We start from the raw sequence: 11,921 nt of genomic DNA on the forward strand, positions 1-11,921 counted from the left end.
TTTGCATAAGGAAGGTATACTTTGCCTATACTATAATTTTAGTTCTAGACTGAAAACCTACAGATGAAACTTATGTTTCTTTTTTATATAAAAATCAGAATTGACAACTCTTTTGTTGAGATTCCTTATTGTCCCCAGAGGATGAACTGACAGCATTAACCAGCAATGTGATGTGCTAGTAAATATTTAATAATAAGCTTTAGGTGGCAAAGGAAGAAAGAGAGCCCTGGTTGTGGCATTTGATGATTCCCATAATATAAATACATCCACCATGTCCAATTTCAAGCTACCAACTTGAAGTCAATGAAAGTGGAGTTGGGAAGATATATATACACAATCTACCCTTATGAGCTGATACAAGCTAATTGCAGCACATCTCTAGAACTCAGATTCAAGAAATTACTTCATTTTCCAGCCAAGATGATGGAATAGGTAAATATTGTGCTTGCCTTCTGTCACAGCCACATAAAATTGCAACTAAACTACAGAATACTCATCATTGGGGGTCACCTAAAGTCTAGCTGAACAAGAGTCCTACAACTGAGGACACAAAGAAGAGGCCATCTCGAGACTGATAGGAAGGACAAAGAAGCAAAATGGGCTGGTCCTACACCTGCATATGGCAGTTGAGAATCAGGAGAAATTTCTTGGCTGCAGAGAACCCCTTGGAAGAGCGAAGGATCCCGACTCCACACCAGGCTCCCCAGCCCAAGGTTCCAGTGCCATGAAGGGAAGTCCCTACAACTTCTGGCTGTATAAACCAGTGGAGATTGGGACAGAGTGAGATGGAGAGGTAAAGGATCGCATACTCAGTGACAGATTCACTTGCTCTGAGCTTCAGGTCTGGGGAAGAAACTTGAATGGGATATATGGGGAGGAACTGAGTTGTCTGATGCGAGGACGAGGGCTAGAGGGGCAGCTTTCTCCCAGACAGAAGTGCTAGCAGCGGGCTCTGTTCTATTGTTGAGCCCTCCCCTCTCCCGGCTTGCAGACTCAGGCAGTACCATATCTGAGTCTACAGCAACCTAACACTGGTCACCCAGAACTGGTGATTCCCTGTGATCCTGCCCCTCCCCACATGTAGGCCCACAGGAGTCGCTTCCAGTGGCTTTTCCATACACACCGCTTGTGTTGGCTCATGCTGCAGAATTTCTTAAAATCTCTCAAAGGTTCACAAAATCTAAACAAGCCACATGGCCTCAGCATGCTCCGTACCTCTTGCTGAGCAGCCCCAAGCCCAGATTTAGTGGCAGCTGACTTCAGCTTGTGACTTGGCATCTTAAGGGATTTCTAAGCCCGGAGTTGGTGGCAACCATCTGCAAAATACTTGGTGGCTCATGCCAGGTATCCCCGGGTAGGACACAGGCTGGAGCTGAATTTGGACTGTGGCAGGGCCCCTCCCAGGAGGCCCTGGCATGCACTCTGGGTGGTCAGCTTCAATCTGAGACAGAGCATCGCCTTGGGTAACATCTGAGGACAACACTCCCAAAGGGCAAACAGGGCAGGCACAAGAGCTCTGCTAAAGCAAATACTGCTTTGGAGGATCAGCCTCTGGAAAAAGCCACTTCACTGGTCATGGCCAGTCCTCACAACCAATCAGCCTGAGGGTAAATCCCTCCCATGATGTGCAAACAGCAACCAAGGCTCAACTACAAAAGGAGGATACACACAATCCATGTAAGGGACAGACCCTGAACACCTAGCTCAGGTGACCAGGGAAGACTGTGCCACTGGGACCCAGATCATTATTACTATATAAGGCCACTCTACTAAGCCTGGGAAACATATCAGCCCTATGTAATACATAGAAACAAATGCAAGTAGCCATCCAAAACAGGAAGACAAAGAAAAATGTCCCACATGAAAGAACAGAGCAAAGTTCAAAAAAAAAAAAAAAACTGAACAAAACGGAGAAAAGCAATCTAACAGATGCAGAGTTCAAAACACTGGTTATAAGGATGCTCAATGAACTCAGGGAAAGGGTAGACGAACTCAGTGAGAATTTTAACAAAGACATAGAAAACATAGAAGTAGAGATGGAGAACTAAAAAAGAACCAGTCAAAAGTGAAGAGTACAAGAACTGAAATGAAGAATACTTTGGGAGCAATTAACCATAGATTAGATAAAATGGAGAATCAAATCAATGATTTAGGAGATAAGGTAGCAGAAAACACCCAATCGGAACAGCAACAAGAGAAAAGAATCCATCTCCCACCAAAAAAAAAAAAAAATGAATATAGCTTAAGGGGCCTCTGGGACAACATCAAGTGTACCAACATTCATATCGTAGGGATACCAGAAGAGGAAGAGAGAGAGCAAGGAATTGAAAAATTATTTGAAGAAATAATGACTGAAACCTTCCCTAATCTGGTGAAGGCAATATATATGCAAGCCCAGGAGACACAGAAAGTCCTAAACAAGATAAATCCAAAGAGGTCCACACCAAGACACATCATCATTAAAATGCCAAAGGTAAAAGACAAAGAGGGAATCTGAAAAGCAGCAAGAGAATAGCAGTTACCTACAATATAGCTCCCATGTGACAGCTGATTTCTCAACAGAAACTTTGTAGGCCAGAGGGGTTGGCAGGAAATATTCAAAGTGATGAAATCTATAACCAAGTTTAGTTCTACCCAGCAAAGCTATCTTTTAGAGTCAAAGGACAGATAAAGAGCTTCCCAGACAAGAAAAATATAAAGGAGTTCATCATCACCAACACAGTATTACAGGAAATGTTAAAGAGACTTCTTTAAGAAGAAAAAAAGAAAAAAATATGAATAATAAAATGGCAATACCTATATATCTACCAAAAATTACTTTAAATGTAAATGTATTAAATGTTCCAATCAGAAGATAGGGTGGCTGAATTAACAAGAAAATGAGACCCTTACATATGCTCCCTACAAGAGACTCAGTTCAAAAAGAAAAACACACACAGACTGAAAGTTAAGGGATGAAAAAAGATGTTTCATGAAAATGGAGACAAAAAAAAAGCTATTGTAGCAATACTTATACCAGACAAAGTAGGCTTTAAAACAAAGACTATAACAAGAGGCAAAGAATGATTCAATTATTCCATTTCTGGGTATTTATCTGAAGAAATCCAAAACACTACTTTGAGGGGACATGCAAATCCATATGTTTTTGAAGAATTATTTACAGTAGACAAGATATGGAGGCAACCTGGGTGTCCATCAATGGATGAATGGATAAAGAAGAAGTGGTATATAAATACAATGAAATATTACTTGACCATAGAAAAGAATGAAATCTTGCCATCTACAACAACGTGAATGGACCTAGAGGGTATTGTACTAAGTGGAGTAAATCAGACAGAGAAAGACAAATGTCATATGTAGAATCTAGAGAACAGGATAAACAAACAACAGAAACGAGTTCACAGATACAGAGAGCATTTTGATGATTATCAGATCTGGGGATGGGTTTAGGAGCGGGGATAAAGAGGTACAGATTGGTAGTTACAAAATAGTCATGGGGATATAGAGTATAGCATAGGAGAATACAGTCAGTATTGTAATAACTATGTATGGTGTCAGATGGATACTGGATTTATCAGGGTGATCACTTCATAAATTATATAAATGTCTAATCATTGTGTTGTACACCTGAAACTAATATAATATTGTATGTCAAATATAATTTTAAAATAAAAATATAAAAATTTAAAAAGAAAAAAAGAAATTACTTCAGTCTTGGTTTGTGTTGATTTAATAGCTACATAGAATTTTAACAAAAAGATAGGATAGCTATCATAGTTGTTTCATAAGTGGCACATAGACTTCTCCTCACTATACATTATGTGAGCTGCAACTGAAACATTTCAAAAATATTTTGATTCACCAACTTTTAAGCTTTTAGAGTACAACTCGAGTATTATTCAGAAGTAAAATAAAGATAAATTGTTCATGGATCTTGCTGCCTGCTTTAACAACTTTTTTTTAATTAGTTTTTTTAATTTAGTTTCAAGTATACAGTACATATGCTAGACATCTATATAGTTCATAAAATGATCCCCCCAATTCACCCTCCCTTCCCTGACCCTCCACCTAGCCAACGTGTTAATGCTAACTGCATTCCCTATGCCGTGCTCCCCATTCCCATGACCATCCATTAGCTACTAATTTGTACTTCTTTAGCCCTTCACCCCATTCTCCTACTCCCCAAACAACCCTCCCCCTGTCTGACACCAAATTGTCCAGTATATTTGTGAGTCTGTTTTTGATTAGTTTGTTCTTTTTATTCCTTAGATTGAGCATATAAGTGAAATCATATAGTGTTTATCTTTTTCTGTCTAACTTAAATAGCTTTTAGGTCCATCAAAGCAATATCTTTTTCCATCTTCCTTTTAGTCTGTGTCTTTTAATCTGAAGTGAGCTTCTTATAGGCAGCATATGTAGGGGTCTTGTTTTCTTATCCTTTCAGCCACTCTATCTTTTGGTTGAAGAACTTAATTCTTTTCCATTTAAGGTACTTACTGATAGGAATCCAGTTGCTAACATTCTTTATTTCTGTTTGTGATACATGTTTTTTCTTCTTAAAGAAGTCCCTCCAACATCTCCTGTAATATTGGCTGGGTGGTGAGAAATTCCTTTAGCTTATTTTTGTCTAGGAAGCTCTTGTTTCTTTTGAGAAATCAGCTGCTAGTCTTATGGGTGCTCCCTTATAGGTAAGTAACTAATTTTCTCTTGCTGCTTTTAAGATTCTCTCTTTGTATTTAACCTTTGGCATTTTAATTATGATGTGTCTTGATGTGGGCCACTTTTGGTATCTGGTTTTGGGGACTCTCTGAGCTTCCTGGGTTTGTATGTATATTTCCTTCACCAGGTGAGGAAAGTTTTCCATCATTATTTCTTCAAACAGCTTTTCAACTTCTTGTTCTCCCTCTTCTCCTTCAGGTATCCCTATGACACAGATACTGATTTATTGAATTTTGTCTCATAGGCTTCTTAAATGATTATCATCTTCTTGGCTTCTTTTTTCTTGCCATTCTGATGGGGTGTTTTTGGCTTCCCTATTCTCTATACTGATTGTTCGATCCTCTTCTTTATCCACTATGTTGATTCCCTCTAATATACTCTTCATCTCAGATAATGTATTCGTCATTTCTGACTGGTTCTCTTTTATAATTTCCATTTCCATTTATGTTTTTTTATCTCTTTGTTAAAGCTGTCCTTGATTTCCTCTACACCTTGGGTTCACTTTTTTGGGGACTCTCTAAGCTTCTTGGGGCTGTATGTCTGTTTCTTTCACCAGTTAGGAAAGTTTTCCATCACTATTTCGTCAAATAGGTTTTCAACATCTTGCTCTTTCTCTTCTCCTTCTGGTACCCCATGATACAGATCCTGTTACATTTAATTTTGTCCCATAGATTCCTTAAATATCTTCATTTGGCGGGGGGAGGGGATTCTTTTTTTCTTGTTGATTTTCCATTTGGGTGTCCTCTGCTATCCTGTCTTCTATACTGGTGATTTGATCCTCTGCTTCATCCATTCTGTTGATTCCCTCTGATATACTCTTCATCTCAGATATTGTATTCTTCACTTTTGACTGGTTCTCTTTTATAATTTCCATTTTCCATTTTTATGTTTTTTTTTTTTATTTCTTTGTTAAAGTTCTCACTGAGTTCATCTACACTTCCCCTAAGTTCATTGAGCATCATTATAACCAGTGTTTTGAACTCTGCATCTGTTAAATTGCTTGACTCCATTTTTTCCTGGAGCTCTGTTCTATTCTTTCATATGGGACCTGCTTCGTTGTTGCCCCATTTTGACTGCTTTTCTCTCTCTGTTTCTACGCACTAAGCAAAGCTCCTAGGTCTCCTGGTCTTATTAGTGTGGCTTTGTGAAGTAGGCATCCAGTGGCACCGTCCTGAGAGGAGTTCAGCTGCAGGCCAAGTTTAGCTCCAGCCTGTGCCCATCCAGAGCCACCTGTATGATTCAACAAGAAATCCACAGATGCTGTGCTTATAGTTGCCTCAAGAGACCATGCAAGAAACTGAAGCCAGCTGCCACTAGTGTGGTTCTTGGAGCTGCTCAGCAAGGGGCATAGGACTCATGGAGACAAGACTGAATTTGGCTTGGGTAGGGCTACAATTTGGAGGAGGCCGAGTTTCGGGGAATCTTATGGGCAGAGATAGCTCTATTATCCAGTTTGATGATGTCTCAGCTATGGCAGCACTGCAGCCACACACTGGGGGGGAGGGTGGCTCAAAAGAGGTACAATGGATACCACCAGCACTTCTGTCCAGATGAAAGCCTTGCCTCTGGCCCTTGCTCCAACAATTCAGCATCTCCCTGTAAGTCCCTGGTGCCCCCAGAGAAGCTAACCTGGTGCTGGTCCTCAGAGTGAGCAAATCTATCACCGTGAATGTCCAATAATGGACATGGCCCCTGTAAGAGGATGTTCTGCAGCTGCTAGCTGCAGCTTCTGTAGCCTCTGTCCTGCTCAGCTGCTCGGGACAGGGCAGCCTCACATCTTTGCCCCCACCTACCTTCTACTGTTGCAGGATAATTTTTTATTTCTCTCCCTAATTGTAAGGCTTTTGTTCATCCAGACCCCAGGCAGCCCTGCTGGCTGTTTGCTCTGTGTTTCTATCACAACTTTGAAGTGATTGCAAGAGGAGATGAGCAATGCTCCTATCATCTATGCTATTTTGCTAAGTCTCCCTACAAATCTTTTTTTTTTTTTTAAACTAAAATCATGTACCATATTTTTGGTCCAAATTGTGTAGAATAAGTTCAACTAAATTGCACTATATTAAGCATTATGAATATCTTTCTGTAAGCATATTTATATTGAAATAAACTTTCAAAAATATGTAGAAATTTTTCATCTAGATGTTCACTAAAACTCTTTAAAAGTTTTATATACTAGGTGGGGAGGATCCCTCACACATGATGATTGTTGCCCTTTTAGAGAAGGACAACCCACCAAAAATTACTTACTAATCACTAACATGCACTAGGTACTGTGTTAGTTTCTGGAAATACAAAGTTTAAGAAGATAGACAGGTTCCCTGACCTTATGAAGTTTATATTCTACTCAAAAAGATGGGAAAGATCAAACAAATAAACATAATAATAATGTACAGTAATAAACACTAAGTGAATAATGTACAGTAATAAACACTATTAAAAATAGTTGTGAGGGTGAGGGATGCCTATCTTAGACTGAGGAATCACAAGGGCTTCTCTGATATGTCATGGAGCTGAAAACCTGAAGGATGAGAAGCAAGAAATGATCTAAAGAGGGAAGGATCCTGGTAAAGCCAGTGGAGCTCAAACATGATGTATCAAGCAGAGAATGGTAGTAGGCTGGAGAAGTAAGCAGAGGGCAGATCATGCAGAGATTTGTAAGATTTCTTTTTAAGTACAGCAGGCATTCCATGAGCTCAGTCATAGGTAACTGTGGCAAAATGGTTTAAGTTCCAGGCTGCTGATGTGACCAGTTTCCAGCCTCTCACTTTTTAAGAGCATACAACTTTAGACATACCTCTATGAAAACAAGACCAGCTACACAAAACAGCAATCATCAACTTCTATGTTTATCTCAAGATTTCCTAGGTACTATTGTTCACAGATTTGTTAGTAGTAAACTGAGGTTTACTACTTAGTCCTGAGGTTTACTACTTTATTACTTAGACTATCTTGACTTAGTATGAGTCATTAACTACCAGTCTTTGACCGTTGACAAGGCTTTCTAGTCTGGCCTAGCACAGACCAATGGGATGCCATTACCTGGTTTAAAGCATTATCTGATTTGTATTTGAAAATCGTCTTCTTATAAAATAAGGAAATTTGTAATATTGGCATTTTCATGACCCAGACCTTCTTCAAAGCTTTCTTCTATTGGTGATCATCTTGCATTTGCAACGCCAAAACTCCACTTTTCATTTCCCTTTTTGGCCCCTAACCAAGGTATCCTGATGCTGAACTAATTATGAGATTGATTCGCCTAGAAACAGAAGGTCCACTCTCTCTTGCTCCAGTTGATCAAGGTTTCACTAGACTTCTACTACTAAAGCAGTGTCCTAAATGATGGTCCAGATAGCTGAAAGAACAAATGATCTTCTCCCAAGTCCATCAACAGTATTTCCTCTATTATTTTTATCCATCCTACCTCTCTCACCACAAAGTCATCAGTGTCTTTTAAAGCCTTTCTAGCCCGAACACCCTTACCTTCACAGTTGGTCAAACCATGTGTGGAAGTGGCCACCGGTAACACAACTGATTTTCTGAACAACTTTGATTCATTTCCCAGAGGACACTCTAACTGGATTATAAGAATTTCATTTAAACAAGAGAAACTGCTTTCCAAAACCAAGAAATCCTTATTATCCTTGTCTCTGCTTCCTGAAGCAAGTCACAGAGCTTTGTCAATTTGAGGATTTCACTCACAAAGACTGATTTCTAGGCATACAGTTGGTTATTACAGCATTACTACACTTTCTTAGCTTTGCCAAATGGTGTAGCCAGCTAGGTTGCTCCAAAAGACCTGGGCAACCATACCACAGAAAGACATTAAAAGGGATGAAAGGATGAGTGTGTCTCCAGCCATTTCAGTATTTGCTTAGAGGCTGAAGGAAAAGTTAGAGTTATGGAATAATAAAAAAAATGCTCAGGAAATATATGACAGTATTTCGTATAAGGGTAATCTGATAGGGCTATCGTGGCTAGCCAGCAGAGACAGCATTTTATGAGAAAGACTACTTGCCAACAAACTTTCATGAAGCAACAGCTGCAGAAAACAAGGACCACACAATAAGAAAGGCCTTACTCTATGAAACTCAGCTTTGTTTTCTGGGTAAGTATTTGGGTACTGGGTTAAGACAACCCCAGGGCATATTTGGGCATTTGCCTAAAGACTTGCAGTATATACCATGTTTTATTGTCAGCTGTGGTTAAATACAACTGACAGCCAAAAACCTTTGTTTTATGTTTTTCTGGAATGTAATATTGGTTTCTGGGGACATCGTAGGAACATTCATGATGCGCCTAAAATGCCTTCTATCTATAAAACTTGTCCAGAAAATTGTTATCATGGATATTTGCTGGGAATTGTGGGCAAACATTGCCTAATCTTTGCAATAAGGATTCACCTTTTTCTGAGTAACTATCTCTTAAATTTGAATAATAATGTTGATCCTCTCAACATTCTTATGAAATAGATATTATCACCATTTTCAAGGCAGGAAACTGAGGCTTAGAAAAGCTAAATGACTTTCCCAAAGCCACAGAGATCTTAGGTCTCCTAAGTGATGGATTCAGAAAAAGACTTGGAGACCCAAGACAGGCTGGATGGGAACAAAGGGGAGAGGCCAAAAGGATTATGAGGAAAGAGGAGAAATATAGTGTGAATTCTACATTTCTGCTTTGAGAAACTGGGTGCATGAAGATATCTTTCATTATGAAAAGAATAAAGGCAGATTGCAGTGTGACCTCCCCACACCTATTTTCTTTGGTGATGGACAATGAAGAGCAGTAAATAATTGAGTTCAACTTGCCTATTAAGTTAGAAGCATCTCTAGAACATCCTAGTATATAATAAACAGTTATATGGGTCTGGAGCTGAGAGGAAGGTTCTGGACTTAAAGTTCAAGTGTGGAAGATAAGCCCTAAGAGCAGATGACATGGCCAAGATTCTTATAATATGTGAAGACCAAGAACAGGAACAATCTTGAGATGCATCCTCATTTAATTTGGGTAAAGAGACAAGGACCTGTGAAGGAGAAAAAGATTGCTCAGTCTCCCTTTTACCTGTTTCCCACACACTACAGCTTCTCAAGAAGAGCTGACTCAGGAAGAACTATCTCTGGAAGGATGTGAGGATATAAGGAGGGGGACAGAGAGGTTAAAAATCCTTCAGTATTAAGTGCTTTATCGACCAACCATTGTCCAGAGGTAACCAAAAATGAGCTGTGAGAAATCTCACACAAAAATGCAAGTGTATTTCCAGCTTGTTTAACAGGTCTCTTTCATTTTTAATGAGTTTTAAGGGGCTACTCAGTAGCTGCTGTTTGCTGTTTGGCAAAGAGCCAGCAACTCTGGCACCATCTGGTTTTCCTTCTTGAGCTTAGAGAAATTTTGAAGAACAACAAGAAGGCTGAAAACAAGTTCAAACACCTTGGATTTGGCCTTGAACAGTTTCCTGTGTCTTCCTCTTTTACTCTTGTGGGATACCACAAGCTAAATTAATACTGTGGGAATTATTCCACAAATCAAAGCCTCTCTACTTGACCTTGAGGAATCACTTTTACCCTTTCCAGAATTCAGTTTTCCTATCTAGGGAAAAAATTTAATTAAAAACCATCTCATACACTATGGGGAGAGATCATCCATTATTTTGCAAAATAATTTGGAGGACATGGTGTCAGTATTATACTAGTGATAGGGCCATTATGTTCATTCTACAATGATTTGCTGATTGACTATTATGAGTCAGACATTGGAGACACAGTGATAAAACAGGATAGACAAGGTCCCTACTCTCACAGAGCTCATATTGTAGCAGGGGAGAAAGCCCAAGAAACAAGGGAACAATTAATAAAATATAGTGGTAAGTTCTAAAACAAAACTAAAATTTGGTTATAAAATAAGATGCTGGGTGAGAATAAGGACAACTTTAGATTAGATCAGGTAGTTGAGAGAGGCTCTGAGGTGATATTTGACATGAGACCTAAAAGATGAGATAAGGCCAGGCATATAAAGAGCCAAGGTAAAAAATTTCAGGCAGAAAAAAAAAATGAAGAGATCTCAAGTCATGAATATGCTCAGGGGCTTTAATGAACAAAAAGAAGGTTGAAGACAACTATATGTCCACATTCAAAAGAGAGAAACTGAACCTCACTCTACCTCACACATATACAAAAATGAATTGAAAATGAATCAAAGATCTAAATATAACAACTAAAACCATAAAACTCATACAAGAATATCTAAGCATAAAGCGTCATGACCTTGAATGAGGCAATGTATATTATTATTTATTAAATAATTTTATTTATTTATTTATTCATTTATTTATATATTTATTTATATTTTATTTTTTATTTTATTCAATGGGTTATAACCTTTGACTATCACTATTTATTTTGGTACTCAGATGTGGTTAGTGGGAGTGCCCATTAAGCCCCTTCTATATCTTATTATATGTATATATATATATATACACATATATGTGTATATATATATACACACATATATATATATATATATGCATTGTGTGTTCACCACATATAGTTAGATTTCTATCACCACATATTTGACCCCTTTTACCATATCTACCAACACCCTTCACCACACCCTCTAGTAAGCACTAGTATATTGTCCATGTTCATTAGCTCTGTTTGTCCTGTTTGTTCATTGCTTTTAGGTTTATATACAACATATTAGTGATATGTGTGGTTTTCGACATTTTCTATCTGGATTATTTCGCTTAGTATAATTATCTCAAAATCCATCCATGTTGTCACAAATGGCAATATTGCATATAACTTTACGAATTGATGTCCTCAAATTTATTTTTAGTAGTTACCTGGAAGAGTGATTGCCGTGCCATATGGTAACTCTATTCTTAATTTCCGAGGAACCCCCATACTGTTTTCCATAGTGGTTGTACCAATTTACAATCCCACCAGCAGTGTATGAGGCTTTGTTTTTCTTCACATCCTCTCCGACATTTTTTATTACTTATCCTGTGATAACAACTATTCTAACAGGTGTGAGATGGTATCTCATTGTGATTTTGATTTGCGTTTCCCTAATAGCTATCGATGTTGAGCATCTTTTCATGTAATTGTTGGCCATTTGCATGTCTTTTTGGGAGAAGTGTCTGTTCAGGCGTTCTGCCCATTTTTTGATTGGATCGTTTCTTGTTTTTTGTTGTTGTTGTTGTTATTGAG

The sequence above is a fragment of the Pteropus alecto genome, unplaced genomic scaffold, assembly GCF_000325575.1.
Source record: "Pteropus alecto unplaced genomic scaffold, ASM32557v1 scaffold112, whole genome shotgun sequence".
Classification (NCBI taxonomy): Eukaryota; Metazoa; Chordata; class Mammalia; order Chiroptera; family Pteropodidae; genus Pteropus; species Pteropus alecto.